The sequence below is a fragment of the Lichenostomus cassidix genome, chromosome 3 (assembly GCF_008360975.1).
Source record: "Lichenostomus cassidix isolate B80296 chromosome 3, HeHo_3.0, whole genome shotgun sequence".
Lineage (NCBI taxonomy): Eukaryota > Metazoa > Chordata > Aves > Passeriformes > Meliphagidae > Lichenostomus > Lichenostomus cassidix.
The window spans coordinates 5,863,861-5,879,211 of NC_139483.1; the positions used below are offsets into that span (position 1 = coordinate 5,863,861).

A 15,351-nucleotide genomic window follows, 5' to 3' on the forward strand; every position below is an offset into this window, starting at 1 on the left:
TTTTCCCTTAAACTCCTGCTTCTCTCCTAATTCTTGTGTAAAAGTCCTATATCCCCTCTAAGGATTTTAGTGGAAGAATTACCACCATTTACATCTGATTTCCCTCTTTGCACAGAGATCACATCCAGACAGGAGCTTCACTGCCATCAAAGGGAGCAGATGTTGATCTAAAGGCATTTCTTGAACATTTCCCTTCAATTCCCACACTTGCATGTGCTCATCCTATTTCCCACATGTGCTAGTGTCAAAAGAGCTGCTTGTGGGTCTCTTCAGGATGGCCACTGCCATTATTTCTGTCACCTTTAATGGAGATTTTGCCTGCAGATCTTCAACTACTTCAGAGAGCAGCCACTACCAATGCCTACACTTGATAAACAGGGAAACGGAGGCACAAAGTGATGCACAAAGTCACTCAGCTCAGAAAAGCCCCATAAATTCGTCATGCAAATGTTTTATCTTTGATGCAGAACTTATTCTTGAATTCCCTCATTCCTATCTCAGCCCTGACAGAGAGAAAAATCCTTAGGAGAAACAGTGCAAGATCCTGAACTGCCCAGCATATTGGAGCTGTCCTGCCTGATCCATCATTGATCCCTTGCTGAACAACTCTAAGGTAAAACAATTCTGCTGGTGCACTATGTTGAGTTCAGACCAGTTTGCAGAACACATCCAGGGAAAGCACGTGCTGGATTTCAAGAGTGGTTCAGGTGCTCCTGTGGTTTGGGGGTGAGCATTAGAGCTCAACGTAACAAATAGGGGGTTATTTTCATCTTCTATAACTGCATGAGATTCAGATTTTAATTGACTTCTTCCCTCCTGAACTCATCTCATAAAGCGTGTTAGGTATATCTGCTGAGTAAATAGGAGACAATAATACGTTTAAATGTCTGTCTAGAGAGTTTCTTCCACCCAGAGCTGAAAATCGATACAGCTCTGAGAGACATCTCTTGTTAATATAACTTTTCCTTTCAGCATGTTCCTAACATGTTTAATATTTTTCAGTGTTATTTTGCTGGCACTGAAAGCCCAACCCTTGTCACCAGATCCCTGAACTGGGACTCCAGGGATGTGTATTGCACTCTTGGAGCCAATTCTAACATCTTGGACAAGTAAGTACAGCTCTCCAAGCCCTTACCTTGTATCCATTCCCAGCCATTCCTTTTTGGGCCTTGCTCCTGTAAAGATGTGTGCATATATTTGATTGTACAAACAGTGAAGGTATTTAGTGACTGAGAGCAGTCCAGTGACTTCAAGTTACTGTTAAATCCAGAATTTTGACCTTTCCAAGATACAGCTTTGAATTGTGCACTCTCAGATTGTGCTGAATTGGGATAATAAAATGTGAAGCTTTCAAAGACAATCTACGTGTAGCACCCCCCCAAAAAAAGCCATTTCTGGTGCTCTTGCCTGGCCTCAAAGTCAGATTTCAGGCTTGGGGTTGAGCAGGGAGGAAGTTTCAGGTGAATTGCATCTGTCCCTGGGCTCTTACAAATAGCCTGGGTTTGCCCCTCTGGGCTGAATACTGTCAGCCTGAAAATATACGTTGGAAAAACACTCTCCATTTCCTGCCCAAATCAGCCTATAAATAACCTGTGTGGTCCAAAGTGGCCCTGATCCTACCTCAGGAATGGCTGCTGTGGTGCAGCAGTGACAACAACAAAGAGAGGGGAATTGGTTAAGTACTTTGGGGGTTAAAATCTGTGCCCTGCACAGTAAATTTTATGGCCGAAAGTGAGTCTTCTATAGTCTCATTTATTATTGCAAAAATGATTGGAACTGGGGACCATGACACTATTACCTGTTACTGCAGATTTATTGAAAATTAGCAATTCCATTTATATCTATGAGATTTCAGGGATTATTCTGTTATAGACTAGAAAACTGATAGATTTATAACGCTGGCGAATCCAGTTGTACAAACTAATAGAGCCAGTGAGAAAATTTAGAGGTTTGTACTCCTAAAGGAGTTAACCTTTGGATAAAGAAACATTTTTCAAGTAGCATCTGAGAAATTATTGGATTCATAAATTCTCGCTGCTGCAGCATGAAAAATATTAATTTCCTGGGGTTTATATTTTTGTTCAGGAAAGATACAGAAAGCAAAATTTCATCTAAAACCATTTCACTCCACTCAGAACCCTTCTCTAATTGCTCCTGTACCTTGTGTTAACCCTTTGGCATTTATTGGCAGAGTTTGCCTTGCTGACCCTGAGGAAATTTTCAAGGTATGAATCTCCTAAATTCATTAACATTGTATTGACTTGAGTGAATTTGATTTTACTTTAATTTTGATTTTTGTGTACTCGTTGGAATCCTTAAAAATTGACCCAAACCTGCAAAGGTATTAAATTCCTGTCAGGATGTAGGGAGTTCTTTTGGATGTGTTTTTTGCTGTTTGTTTTTTAATACGTGAGATCTCTGACTGTGGATGAGCTTGTGTAACTTAGCTGTCACTTTTGCATGGCTGCTTTAGTATTGATCATTGCAAAAAGTGGAGAACTGGCAAACAAATCTGCGATTTATCTATGAATATAAGTATATGAGAAAAACCTAATGGGGCCCCAGCTCCTTAGTAATGTGAGAAGAGTGATCATTGTATTCCTACAGCAGGCAATTAAAATCCATCACCTAATAGCACAGATCACCCAGGATGCCATTTCTTTTCCCATTCAATACTCCCTAATCCCTGTTGTTCAGGCCTCTTAAGGAGGTGACTGGGCCTGATTCAAAACTCAGCTTTGCTGAGGGAAAACATTGTGACTTCTTTGGGACTACCCCAATTGCTCCTAAGGGAACAGAGGTAAGGAACTGTTTCACTGATTTCTGCAAGGAAGATGGAAGAATTCAGGCTTGGACATTGGACCGTGAAGATTCATTTTGGCTCTTATTAACTTACTGCTATTTTTGTCTGAATTACATATACAGATAAACAGATTTTTAGAATTACTTTTGAAAAGAATTCAAGGTTTTATATATCATAAAAGCTGCAGGTGCTAAGGTCTGGAAAAGAAATAAATGTTGAATTTCAGTTGAAGTAATCCTGAGTACTCCCACCTTACAGGGGAAGAAGAATGAAAAGTGTTTGTAATATAGACCACATCCCCACCCCAGTAGCATCAACTGAGTTTGGTTATTAACTTTAGAAGGAGGGAAAATCCTTTATCTGAAAATCTCTAAGGAAAAAAGGCCCTGGAATAACCCCATAGTTTCACAATCAATAAGGCAAAAATGGAGTGTGCAAAGAGTTATGATTCCATCACTCTGTTGTAACACTGCACCTGTAACTTGGGAATAGGGCAGTTCTAAGTGTCCAGTGTTTCACAGCAGCCACAAACCAAGTTTAAAATGCCCAACAGAATTTTTATTTCTGTTTATATTGAATATAAACTTATGTATGAGATATTTCCAGCTACAATTAAAAATAAACAAAACCAAAACCAAAACCTGAACAGGAGTATTCTCTTTCTGGGTTCTTCTATAAAGTTTGTGCTGTGTTTTGACCCAGCACAAATCAGCACAGCTCCATCAAAGGCTGAGCTATCCCCATTTACAGCTTTCCAGAATCCAGCCCTGAATGCACCAATTTGCTGATTATTGGGGCAAAATATCCTAACTTGGCTGAATTCCTTAGTGCAGAACCAAATATAAGAACAGGACATGGTGCTACAGTTATGTGTATGACTTAGTTGTCATATGGACTTTTCTCTCCTTGGAGTAGAAAGGAATTCTATCTCAAAGGTTGTAGATTGTTTTACAACAGCAGTGACTCCTGTTTAAGCACAAGAAAATATCCCAGATTACAACTGAAATATTATTTCCTGTACCTTTTTATGCAAACCTCTTTTTGTATCTCTCCTGTTCTAAGGAACAAGCACAACTTCTCTGAATTAATGGCTTTCAGAATAATTGTCCTAAGGAGGCTCAGTGAATGTCAAGAGGCAGGAATTGTTTAAGAATGGTACAAGGCAACCAGGGCGAAGTTGCTTAACTAAATAGAAAACATTTAATCCCTCACACAGCTGTTGAATTCCCCCTGGAATATTTTTCTTTATGTTGTTAAAGGAAACTTGATCCTGTCATGATAGTTTTTGCTACAATAATCAGTGCATCAGTACTTCAGACTATTATGAGGGGAAGTATTTTAGCCCAGAGACAGGCAATAAAAAGGAACTTTAACAAATAATGAGTAAGAGAGCAAGAAGACAGGCCACGTTCTCCATGTAAATCAAAGTTGTTCCAGAAAGGCTGGGAAAGAGAGGTTGCTATTTCCAACTGAGAGTCAACTGAAAGTTAATGGGGACATCACTAAAGATCACAGACAAACGGGTACTGTACTTTTAATGAATATTTTATTCATGTCACCTTTAAATTAGTTAAATTTGATAGGATGATAATGTAATGCAAAATGGCTTCCTCCCCAGACCATTTTAGGTGAAGGGTAGATCAGAATTTAATTTTAGGCTAATGCCAGGTCAAAATTAAATTTAAAAAAATTATGGTCGGAAAGTAATAAATCCAAAGTGACCAATGGAAAAAATATTAAGCTAATGAGATGTGCAAGCCATTTAGAAAAGCACAGATATTTTATATGACATATATTTTTCTCATCTGGAAACAAGCCATTTTAATACCTGCTGATAGGGATGAAAATAGGGAAAGGAGAAGAAGGGGCACTCTTGAAGTTATTGCTACCAGGTCTTGATAAAGTTATGAAGATAAATGCAAAAAGCTCACAATGAGGATATTCATCACTTCATCAGCAAGCTTGGTAGGAACTTAAGATGCCTAAATCCTCTTTTAGGTATTTAAATGTGTTCTGCTGCTCAGGGTGTTGTCACTCACATATGCCAAAGAAAAGTTCACAAATAGGGCTCAGCAGCTGCCCTGAAAATATGAAGCTGGGATCAGGCCGCCTCATCCTTCTCCCCTCTCTGCTCCATCTTGAGCTGACACACCCAAACACACAGGACATGCAAGGGATCTCACCATTTCCATCTACTCTTATACAGCCTCACCACTCACATGGACAGTGTGCTTTCCTGGTCCTTCTCCTTCCTCAAGGGAATGAAAAGGTGCTCCCAGTGACCATGTCAAAAAAAGTTATTACAGCAGGTACTCCTTCAATTTAGCTACAAGGAAGGTCATAATCATCATTTGTCGAATGCGACAAGTGAAAAAATTGCCAAATCATGCCAAAGCCAGAGCAGAAGCTGTGAGTGGGGAACTCAATAAGAGGAATGTGCTCCTCTGAAATGAGGCCTGCATGAACAGGAGTGTGGAAACTGAGCTCCTGGGACAGGAGGAAACTCATTTCATGCAAAGACATTAAATGGCATCGTGAAACCACAGAGCATAATGGTTCCCTTGCAGTAAAGCTTTGGGTTTGTGACTATTGTTACAAGTAAGAAATACACTGAGGGAGTTTCAAAAATTGAGTAAATCACCTGATTCCAAGTTATTTCTGCCTGTTCTGGTGGCAGCACTGCAGTTGACTAATCCAACCATGGGAGCTACTTTTCAATGTGAATCTGCTGCATTAGCCATGCCTTGAGAGCTGTGACACTGGGCTAATGGACTGGAGCCTCCCTGGATTCCCCTTCCAGATCCTTTGCAAACTGAACCTGTACAAAACAGTGCCCTCCTACCCATCAAGCAGCACATTAAGTTATTGCAGTGCTTCAGCCTCCACTGTGGCAACTTTTGGGTGGAATTTCAGGAGTGGGCATTATTTGCTAAAGTCAAAAGTGAAAATGGGCACATGGATGGACATGGCTTTCCCATCTCCACACAGAAATGAGAGGAGGTGTTAGAGCCCAGCAGGAGCCAAGGCATTATTGCTGTTTGCTCTCCTCACTACACAGCTCACTGATAAGCTGCAGTGGTCGTCAGGACTATTGATTTACTTTTTGAAGGGGGGTGTGTGAATGCTGGCTTTAAGCAATCTCTTCTCGAGGCTCAGTTTGATAATCCTTTTCAAGCTTTTATTTAAACTCTCTAAGAGAAAAAAGCAAGAATGAATTAGAAACTGGAAGAACACAAAGAAGCTTGAAAGAGAAGATCAATAACTTACATGCAGAGCAATAAACAAACTGGAACAATTACAGTGAGAGATGGTTATTGATCAATATCAGGAGCAGCTCATATAGCAGCACCTCTGTTTATACCAGACCTCAATTATATTCTCACTTGCTCATAATAATATAACTGCATTCTACAACTTTTATCATCAGGGAAATTTTAATTCCCTTTTATTAGTGAATAATAACCATATGTTTTCAGGCAGTGGTGGCTCTCAGCACATTTCCATATCAGCCAGTCCCCACTGCCTCTGTGGAACTGGAAGCTCTCCCACAGCCTGGGAAGGTGAGCTGCAGAAAGGTGAACTGACCCCCTGAGGCCAAGGGCAGGGGCAGAACACGGCACATCTCCTGAGCCCTGGGGACTTGGTTTGCTGGCAGTAATAGTCCCTGTAGAACTCCACAGCAAGAGGAGACTTTTCCAACCAAGAGCAAAAATCATCACCTGTAGGTCAAGACAATGAAGTATCAAGTAAACATCAGGTGAGCAGAAGTGTCCCCCAAAAGAAGCCAACTGCCTGACCTTGGGATTGAAAGGCAGAGATTCCAGCCCCTCCTGCCAGTGCCAGCACTGCCTTGTGCAAACAGCTGAGGTGCTTAATTCTCACTGAGCCAGGACATTTGCTCCACTCCCCTCTCATGCTCTTGCCTGGTCTGTAAAAACTCTCACGCGCTCAGATTTTGTTCAATTACACGAGTCAGAGTAAAATTTAAGTTTCTGCTGGTTGGAACTTTGTGGTTTGGACTTAATGAGATGTATCAGCACCAACACAGCTTTGCCTTTCTTGGGAAATTCCTCCCTCATAGATGTCTGAGGTAAGTGGGTTTTAATTCTAGGTATCCGTGTCAATCCGCCAGCCTGTCTCCATAAAATCTGACATATAAGACAAGTTGCTAAAGAATAATGAGCTCAAGTCTCTCCTCTTCAAAAGTTTCTTTACTGGAGTAAGTTCACCTTTAAAATATAATCAAAAAGTCCCCGAATCCTATTCACAAATCATATTGAAAATTTCAGGGTGAAGAATTAGGTCTGGCTGAAATAGATGTGAAAACCAAAGCTGACAAGAAGTAAAATAACTCATTATAAACTTTAACTAATCTTTTCCCCCCAGAGTTTGAATAATACCATTTTACTAAAAAAACTGTCTGTTTAGTAAACTTCTCCATAATTATTGGCAAAAATATCTACAGCCAAGAGATTGTCGATACAGTTTCAGTCTGAAAAAATGTGTAGATTTTCATTTTACTCTCAATAATTTCAACAGGAGAAATTTCCTGGAGCATCCCGAGAAAAGCCCTGAGGTTCGTTCCATGTCCTATTTCTGTTGGGTTGTATTACAAGCTTTACCTTTTCTGCTTTTTAAGCATCCACTGTGCCTTTCCACTTTAGTTTTTATTCTGATCCAGCCCTCTGCTGTCTTGACATTCAGGTGTTCTTCAAAGATCTGTCCCTGATTCCCTTGTAATCCTTACACAAAATGGACAATATGCTGAGGAAAACCGCCTTGCAAAGTTGCCAAAAGAGCAATTCCAATCTAATTAGGAGTTCGTAGTGCTTCAGTGAAAGCAGCACAAACACTGTTAATATTCACTGCAGCTGCTTTGTCAATAACTCCCAGTGAATCCTCCAATTTATAAGAAAAATCAGGAAACTATTGGATTCTATGACACTGATAGATCTATCAGTATTCATTGCCCCCATCCTCTGCAACATGAGGCACAAATGCCAATAACTCTAACAGTCCCTTAAATGCTGAAGGATCATTATTAAAGGGTGCTTGGCATCCCTGGTCATTAATTATAATCTTGTGCACATATGCAGCGTGATTGCAGGAAATAATCAGCTTTGTCTGCCAAATTGGCAACATTTAGAAACTAATTTGTTATGACATACCATCAAAGATATTTAAACAACAAACCCAAAGCTCTGCTGCACTGCGCACACTGTTAAAATATCAGATCACATCATTAAAAAATAGTTAACATATCCGAGGGGAGGTAATATTTATCCTTGAACCCTGGTTCAAGTGGAATTTCCAGAAAGAACAGTTATATCCTTTCTCCCTCGCAGTTCACAGGAGAGGGAATTCTCTCCAGAGTGCCGGGCAGGCAGGGGGAGGGAATGACTTGGATTACACCGCAGCCTTGCTGTCAGTCAGGAGCTATTAAACAGCCATTGAATAAATGTTTGCCAAGAGCAAAGCTTGCCCAGGATTACCACACTATCCGGGATGCCTGCAGATTCCTTTAGAGCCTTAAAACTCATATTTATCTGTCTAATTTCTCTTACAGCCCCCGTTGCCACTCTCAGCCCCCTCTTTGCCAGCAGAAGGGTGTGAGCATCTCCAGCCCCTCCAGCCTTGCACCGGGGTTGGAGGAAAGCCTGTGCTGTGGGGAGGGAAGGGCTGAGCCCCACAGCTCCAGCAGGAACACCCCAGGAGCATGCTGAGCTCCCAGCAAACTCCTGGCTGCCAAAAAGTGAACTTCCTCCAGCCTGAATTCCTGCTCACTCGGCGGCAGTTTATTCCTTGTTATTTGGTTTCTCCATATTGCCCACGACAATGGCAGAGGGATTCCCATAAAACCCCCTCGTGCTGCTGTCTCAAAAATCCTGCTCATGCAGGATGCAAATCCCACAGTTTGGACTTTTCCCTGTGGGCAGCACAGGTTCTCCAAGGAGGAGCAGAGAGCTGCACTGCAGACTTCCTGCCACAGGCAGTACCCAAGCTTTGGTATTGAAGCTGTGAACTGGGAGAAAACCAACAAAAATGCTGCAGGATTTAGGCTGGTCCTGGGAAAGGGCTAATCCTGGGAAAGGGCTAATCCTGGGAAAGGGCTAATCCTGGGAAAAGGTTAATCCTGGGAAAGGCCTAGGCTGTGCAACAGGTTTGCATCAGAGAGGTGACAGGCCCTGGGCACCCTCATGTCTGTCAGGGGTGAGCTCTGAATCTGTGCATTGAAACTTCCAAGGCTCCAGATAGGAGCTTGCCATGGAGTGTATGAGACCATGGAATATTCAAGGGCTTGCCAAGCTCACGTGGATATCAGAGGGTGCAAAAGGTTTATTGCATTATGTGCATACATAATAGGATTTCTTTTCTCAGATCTATGGTCAGAGTACTGAAATATGCATCAAAATAAAACCAGAAATTAAATATGGAGCTATGCTTTCATCCAGAAACAAAACTCCCCTTTTTTTCTTTTTTACATAAATTAGCAGAATGATTTTTAAATGGCCAATTGCTGGTGTAACATATTTTAAATGAAACAATTGTTTCTAAATTGACATATGGCTCTAGTTTTTATTAAGAGTCCTAAATATGATGCTTTTCTCTGGAGTAAAAAGCTGAGCTTGAATATTTTCTGCAGTCTTTTCTGACACATTTTCCTCTACATGCTGCATCCTTCAGTGAAATTTTTTTATTATGTCCCTTCCTGCAGCAGGAGTCCATCAGCTCGGTTAAAGCTGAGGCTGGAGAATCCAAGGAAAAGACACAAGTGCAAACACTTAACCATGGGATTGCTGCTCCATTTTTACAGTAATGACTGTTTACTCTGGGAGACAGGACTTCCACAGAACATTTTGTTTAGTTTTTGTGACAATTTCTTTATATTTTCCCATGCCTTCTCAGAATCCAGCACTCCATATTATTTGAACAACAGTTAAGAAATCACAGCTTTGTGCAAAATCCATTTCACCAGATTCTCAATTGCTGTCATCAGCCACTATAATATCTTCTATTATAATCAACCAACAATAATATCTTTTCATTCTTTCTTGGGGTATTTTGTAGCTGGTAACTTATTTAATAACAAAGTCATTTTAAATGCTTGAGAAGAACTGATATCTTTTTCATAACGTAATTAATTTTACATTTTTTTCCAGACAGTTTTGATATCTATGGGTCCCAAGGATACTTCTGGAAACAGGAGGTAATAAAATGACCTCAAATCCATTGTCATGGAAAGAAAACTGTATCAAAAGTACTTCAGACTCCTAATAACAATATTGTTTAAATGTTTCCATATTTTCAAAGAAAAATAATAGATATAAACTTCTAATTTGCACCTAAAAAATGAAGTAAATATTTTCCACATAACTGTATAGACTTCACAGCATTATTAGCCTTTAACCTTCCAAATGAGTAATTTATGTAGCCTCAAGTTCATGAAACCTTTTCAGGAGGACACATTTTGCCTTGAAAACTTCTATAACAATGTACTCCACTAAGGCCAACTGTTACATTACATATAATAGTATGGTTATAATTATTTTCTTCTTTTTTCTAATTTGGATAGAAGTTATTCAGCAGTTACATATTCAGCCTCATACACTGGCCTTGGAAAGACTGTCCTGTCAAAGAAACCTTTGGAAAAAAAGTGTCCAATGAACAGTATCTTCCCACTGGGAACTGAACCAAATTAACCCAAGTCTAACACACTCTGGCCAGGCTGAGGGGCTCTTCCTGTGCCCCAGAGAAACAGAGTGTCAGGGCAGTAGTTTTGTACCTATTTCAGTGGAGGCAACTCCGAAAATAAAATGCCTCAGGAGAAAATACAGGAGTGATTCAATCCTGAGGAACTCCAGCCCTATTGAGGTCACTTTGATGCTTCCTCACAATAGTATGGAGAGGAGCTCTAGAGGCAGGGATGGCTCTGACCTTCCGAGCACAGGAACAGGAGGAGTTCTCCCTCTCAGTGCCAAGCCCAGTGGAACAGCTCCTGTAGTTCCAGTGCCGAGCACAGGATGAGAAGAAGGTGCTCTGAGGAGCTGGGAAGACTGTAGGTACAAAGACAAGCTCCTTGAGTGCCCATCTCTCTCCTTGCCATCCCCAGCCCTCCTTTCCAGTGCTTTAATCACTCTTGCCATTATTCTCTCAACACTCTCCAGTTGTCATTATCCTTTTGAATTATGGAGAGGAGAGCTACACACAGGGAGTTTGCCAGCCGCAGCCACACAAGCACCAAAACCAGGTAAAAGAACCTCTTTCATTCTCTGGAAACTTCTACGTTCATTCAAGAATTTCATCAGCCCTTTTGGCAGTGGTGTCTCCTCAGAGCTCCCATCATCCACAACAAACCCAGGGATGCATGCTATATCCTGCCACTTCCCACTGAGAATTTCCTGATTAATATTCTCTTGAATTATGGCTGGAATGGGAAGTATTTCATTATCATTCTTGGTCTGAGCACATGGTCATTCTCTTGCTGAAACACAGAACAAAAATACTTAGTGGAAATGGCAGCATCTTTATTCTATACTTGGATGCTTATACTTAAATATTCCCCTTTCCTAATAGTCTCATCCCTGATTGTTCCAAGCTGAGAGGTCTTTAGTTCAGCCCTTCAATTTACAACAGTTCTTCCAAAAAACATTTTTCCTTTACCTACAGGCACATGATCCTTGCATGCCCCTGAATATTCCCTGATGGGGAGGTACAGCAATACTCCTAATTTAACATTTGCTGTTAATTTCAGCTGGGGGAAAGAAGGATGTAGTTGGCATTTGGCACAATAAACTTCTTGGAGTGACATTATGAAAATTTTCACAGACATATCCCAACTTGCCTTGCTTAAATAAAGAAGAAAATTGGAACTCAGCATCCCATTCTTTTAACACTGATAATACTTATCTAGGAAGTTCATAAGGCTGTTGGGAGAGTTATTTACTTGCTCTGCCAAAGTTAAGTCTCTGGAGTGCTGCATAATGGATTGGTAATGTTCTCCTCATTGTCATCACCACGGAGAACACTCCATTCGTTTGCAGTAGAAAATAAACTTGTTGAATACATAAGATGGGCATTATTTACAACTTTCCAAATTCAGAAAGAGAAGTCATTCTTCTCCACAAGCAAAACATTTTGCCAGAGAGACACATCAAATGGAAATATGTTTGTTTCTCCCAAATGCTGAAGGCTTGTCTGCAGATAAAAATACAGCACGCTCTGCCTATAACTACAACTGCTTTTGTACAGGCTCCAGTAACCAGCTAGTCACACAAAATTAGCTGCTCCATTTCAATAACATATATAAAATGCTTGTATATTAAAAATCTAGAATTTTAAAAGTCTTTGTCTTGCTCCAGGAATCCTAATGCCTATTTCTTAGATCCTTGGGGAAATTAGGAAGCTACTAGACAAGTTAATGCTTTGAAGCTGTAATTTAAAAGGTTTTTTTAAAAGAAATTCTTTCTTTTAATTTTTTCTTCTCAAAGAACTTGGCATATATTAAACAGAAAATTATAATAATAATTATGGATATATTGACCTCTTTGTACTCTTAGGCTGGCCACTCAAGTGAAGTAGATTTAACCAGCTCCCTGTAGGTTTCCATCAGCTTCCCACGTTTCTGTGCTGTGGCACTTCTTGCATTCATCCTGTGAGTTGCCTAACGCACCTTAAGATTTGAATCACTAAGGAAACACTTTCCCAGCCCATTTTGTCACATGCTGTGACAAACTGAGCAGGTATAAACCACCCAGGCAGCCCCAGGCCTGGCTGTGAACACCCTGCACTTCCAGAGCCCACTCTCCAGCTGCAACTTTCCCATGGTGATGATGCAAGGGAGCTTTAAGATTTTTAACTGTACTGTGTAACTTTTCACTCAATAAAAACGGACAGGCCCCACTTGCAATATAATTTGCACTCTTGGTCTCACTGGTGCAGCTCTCTGATGCTGCTGAGGCTTTGAATGAGCCACAAGTCATGATCCAAAGCTGTTTGATATCGATGGAGATCCTGAAATCAACTGTCAGGCTTTGGATCAGGCTCCTAAGGTGTGATTTTGTGAAAGCTGAAGGACCACAGAGACACCAGAGTGCCACATAACACAGTGGAATACTGATGTACACTAAATTATGGGTTTGTAACAAAAATAAATTATAAAAAGGAACCTCCTCTCTGTAAAATAACTAAACTAAACTATACCTGAGACACAGCTGAGCTGTACTCAGTGTAACTTCTGAGATAAGGAAAATATCTGGGGCTTTGGCATTATTACGATAATAATCAGAGGAAGTTCTGGGGAAATACCATAACTTTAAATTTCTTACGCAACTTTTCTTTCTTTTCCTTTCAGCCAGGAAATGTTATGTCTCAGCCTACATCTGGAAATACAGACAATGAGTGGACATTCAAAAATAAGAACCAGTTCCTGTACTTTGGAATTAAGGCCATCTGCTGCAGCTTACATCTCAGCTTTAAAGATCAGGCATGTTTTCCATGGATAAACCAAAGCAGAAAGGAAAGAGGTGTGTGAGTGTGGGAATAGATCATGGATTTGGCACCTGTGTCAGTCTAACTGATGCAATTGAGATGTTCCTCTGCTGAAATCCTACACTAGGACTGTCAACGTCAGATAAAGAGCTCACATTACTTTCAAGAGTAACAACATAGTTCACAATAAAATACACTTTGGATTGAAAAACTGCATTTATGTCCAGGCTTAAGCACATAGAAATCAGTTTCTTAGCACACTATCTCTGATCTGAATGTCTGTTCTTCACACATGTTGTGCCCGTTTGAGTCAAGAGATTTACCACAATGAAAGACCAGAGTCATCCCAGAGGCGCCGCTGTGTTTATGTGTTTAAAGACAGCAGAAGAAAGAATGAATGAATTTCCTTTTCTTATCCCCTTTATATCCTCTCACTAACATGCAGAGGTCTGTAATATTCACTAATCTCATTTCCCAGTCCTGGCAAGCAAGACCTTTACTTTGACACACAGAGATGTGGAGCTTGCTGTGTGCCTCACTCATGAAATAAAGAAGATGACCACAAAAATGTCTGCAGCCTTAGGGGACATCCAAAATCTTTTTAAAAATAAATATCCCTCGAAACTCCAAAGAAGTGATTTACATACAAATCTATTTCCCCAAATACCTCCCTGCTTCCTGAAAGCAGAGGACAGAATTATGGCAATGGATGCACTGTTGTGTGCCTTTTCCACAACAGGATTTACAGAAGTGAAGCTGGAATTTAAAGCAATCAAGAAACACCTGACTGCCTACAAAGGTAACAAAGCATTACTTTTATTGCTAACATTGCTGCTAAACTGAGCTGTTTGGTGATTTAGACCTATACAAAACACCTATAGCTCAGTCATGTAAAATGGGTTCACTTTAAGTAGCACTGACATAACTGTTTATCTGCTTTGGTAGTTTTAGTCCTCAAAATGCAGAGATATGGAACACCCTGACATTAATTGTGGTATTTCTTGATGTTATCTTAATACTTTTTTTGCTCCTTGGCAGGATAGCTCCCTTTTCATGTTCAATGCCAGATATAAAACTCACTGTATCTCTGTCATTGATGAGAACAGTAACAAAAAATGACAAGCTGCTATGAAAGAAATTGTTTTTTTGCACTTCAGGACAATTCACATCACAACACAAATCTAGAATATTCATGATTTACAGTAAGAAAGTGAGTTTTTGACTCCTTAATGAATGGAAGAGAGCTATGCTTATGTTATAAATAAGTTTTAATCATTACTATCATGGAAGAATAAAATGTCTCACCAATTCAAAACTGAAGTGGTGAAAGGAAGTCTTAAAATTGGATTTTCCGTGGTATCTCTTACTAAGTGTTTTAAACCCTTCCTACACACATATTTACATGCATCTATACGTAACCATACAGGCAGGGCAGTAATAGCTGTATAGGATCTCAGCTCCCAGGCAAAAAGTCTGTTTGGAAGAGTCTTGAGATACTGACACAAAGAACTGTCACAGGAAAACGTCACTCCTCCCTTCCCGGGAACAGGACATTCCTCTGGGGAAGGATTTAGAAAGCAACAATGAGAGGACTGTGGAGTAACTTCATGGGATAGTGTTTGTTTAGAGAGAAAAGAAAGCCAAAAAGAAGAGGGAGCTGGTGAGTCTCTTGGTCCAGTTTGTGTTAAGCAAAAAGAAGTGCTGAGTTCAGACTATGACCAGCAAAGCTGCTCACAGCAGAACCCAAATGCACCTATAAGGAAGGCAGAGGAAGCCCAGGAAAAGTTCTTACAGCTGATGGGATCAGGGCAGGAGGGGCACATCAGCCACATTTTGTATTAAACACAACCGCTGGGAGCTCAAAAGCAGATTCATTTCTGTGTGCCAGAGGGGGAACAGCAGAGCTGGGAAGCATCAGGGATTGAGTGAGCAACCAAAGAGCAGCACACGAATTCCCCTCGTGCTGCTGTGCCACCACTCCCCTACACCCAGTGACCAAGACAGTCCTTGAAAACACTTTTAACTTCACCAACTCTCAACTCACACCGAGCTGCAGGAAT

At 40.6% G+C, this 15,351-nt stretch overlaps 1 long non-coding RNA gene across 1 annotated transcript in view; it reads right to left on the reverse strand.

Moving 5' to 3' along the window:
* Nucleotides 1-6,187: 6,187 nt before the first annotated feature.
* Nucleotides 6,188-15,351, reverse strand: part of LOC146438941 (uncharacterized) — a 136,532-nt gene continuing 127,368 nt past the window's right edge. The window contains exon 6 of the long non-coding RNA XR_014850578.1: nucleotides 6,188-6,522. This is a non-coding gene — a long non-coding RNA (uncharacterized LOC146438941). The remainder of the gene's footprint in view (nucleotides 6,523-15,351) is intronic.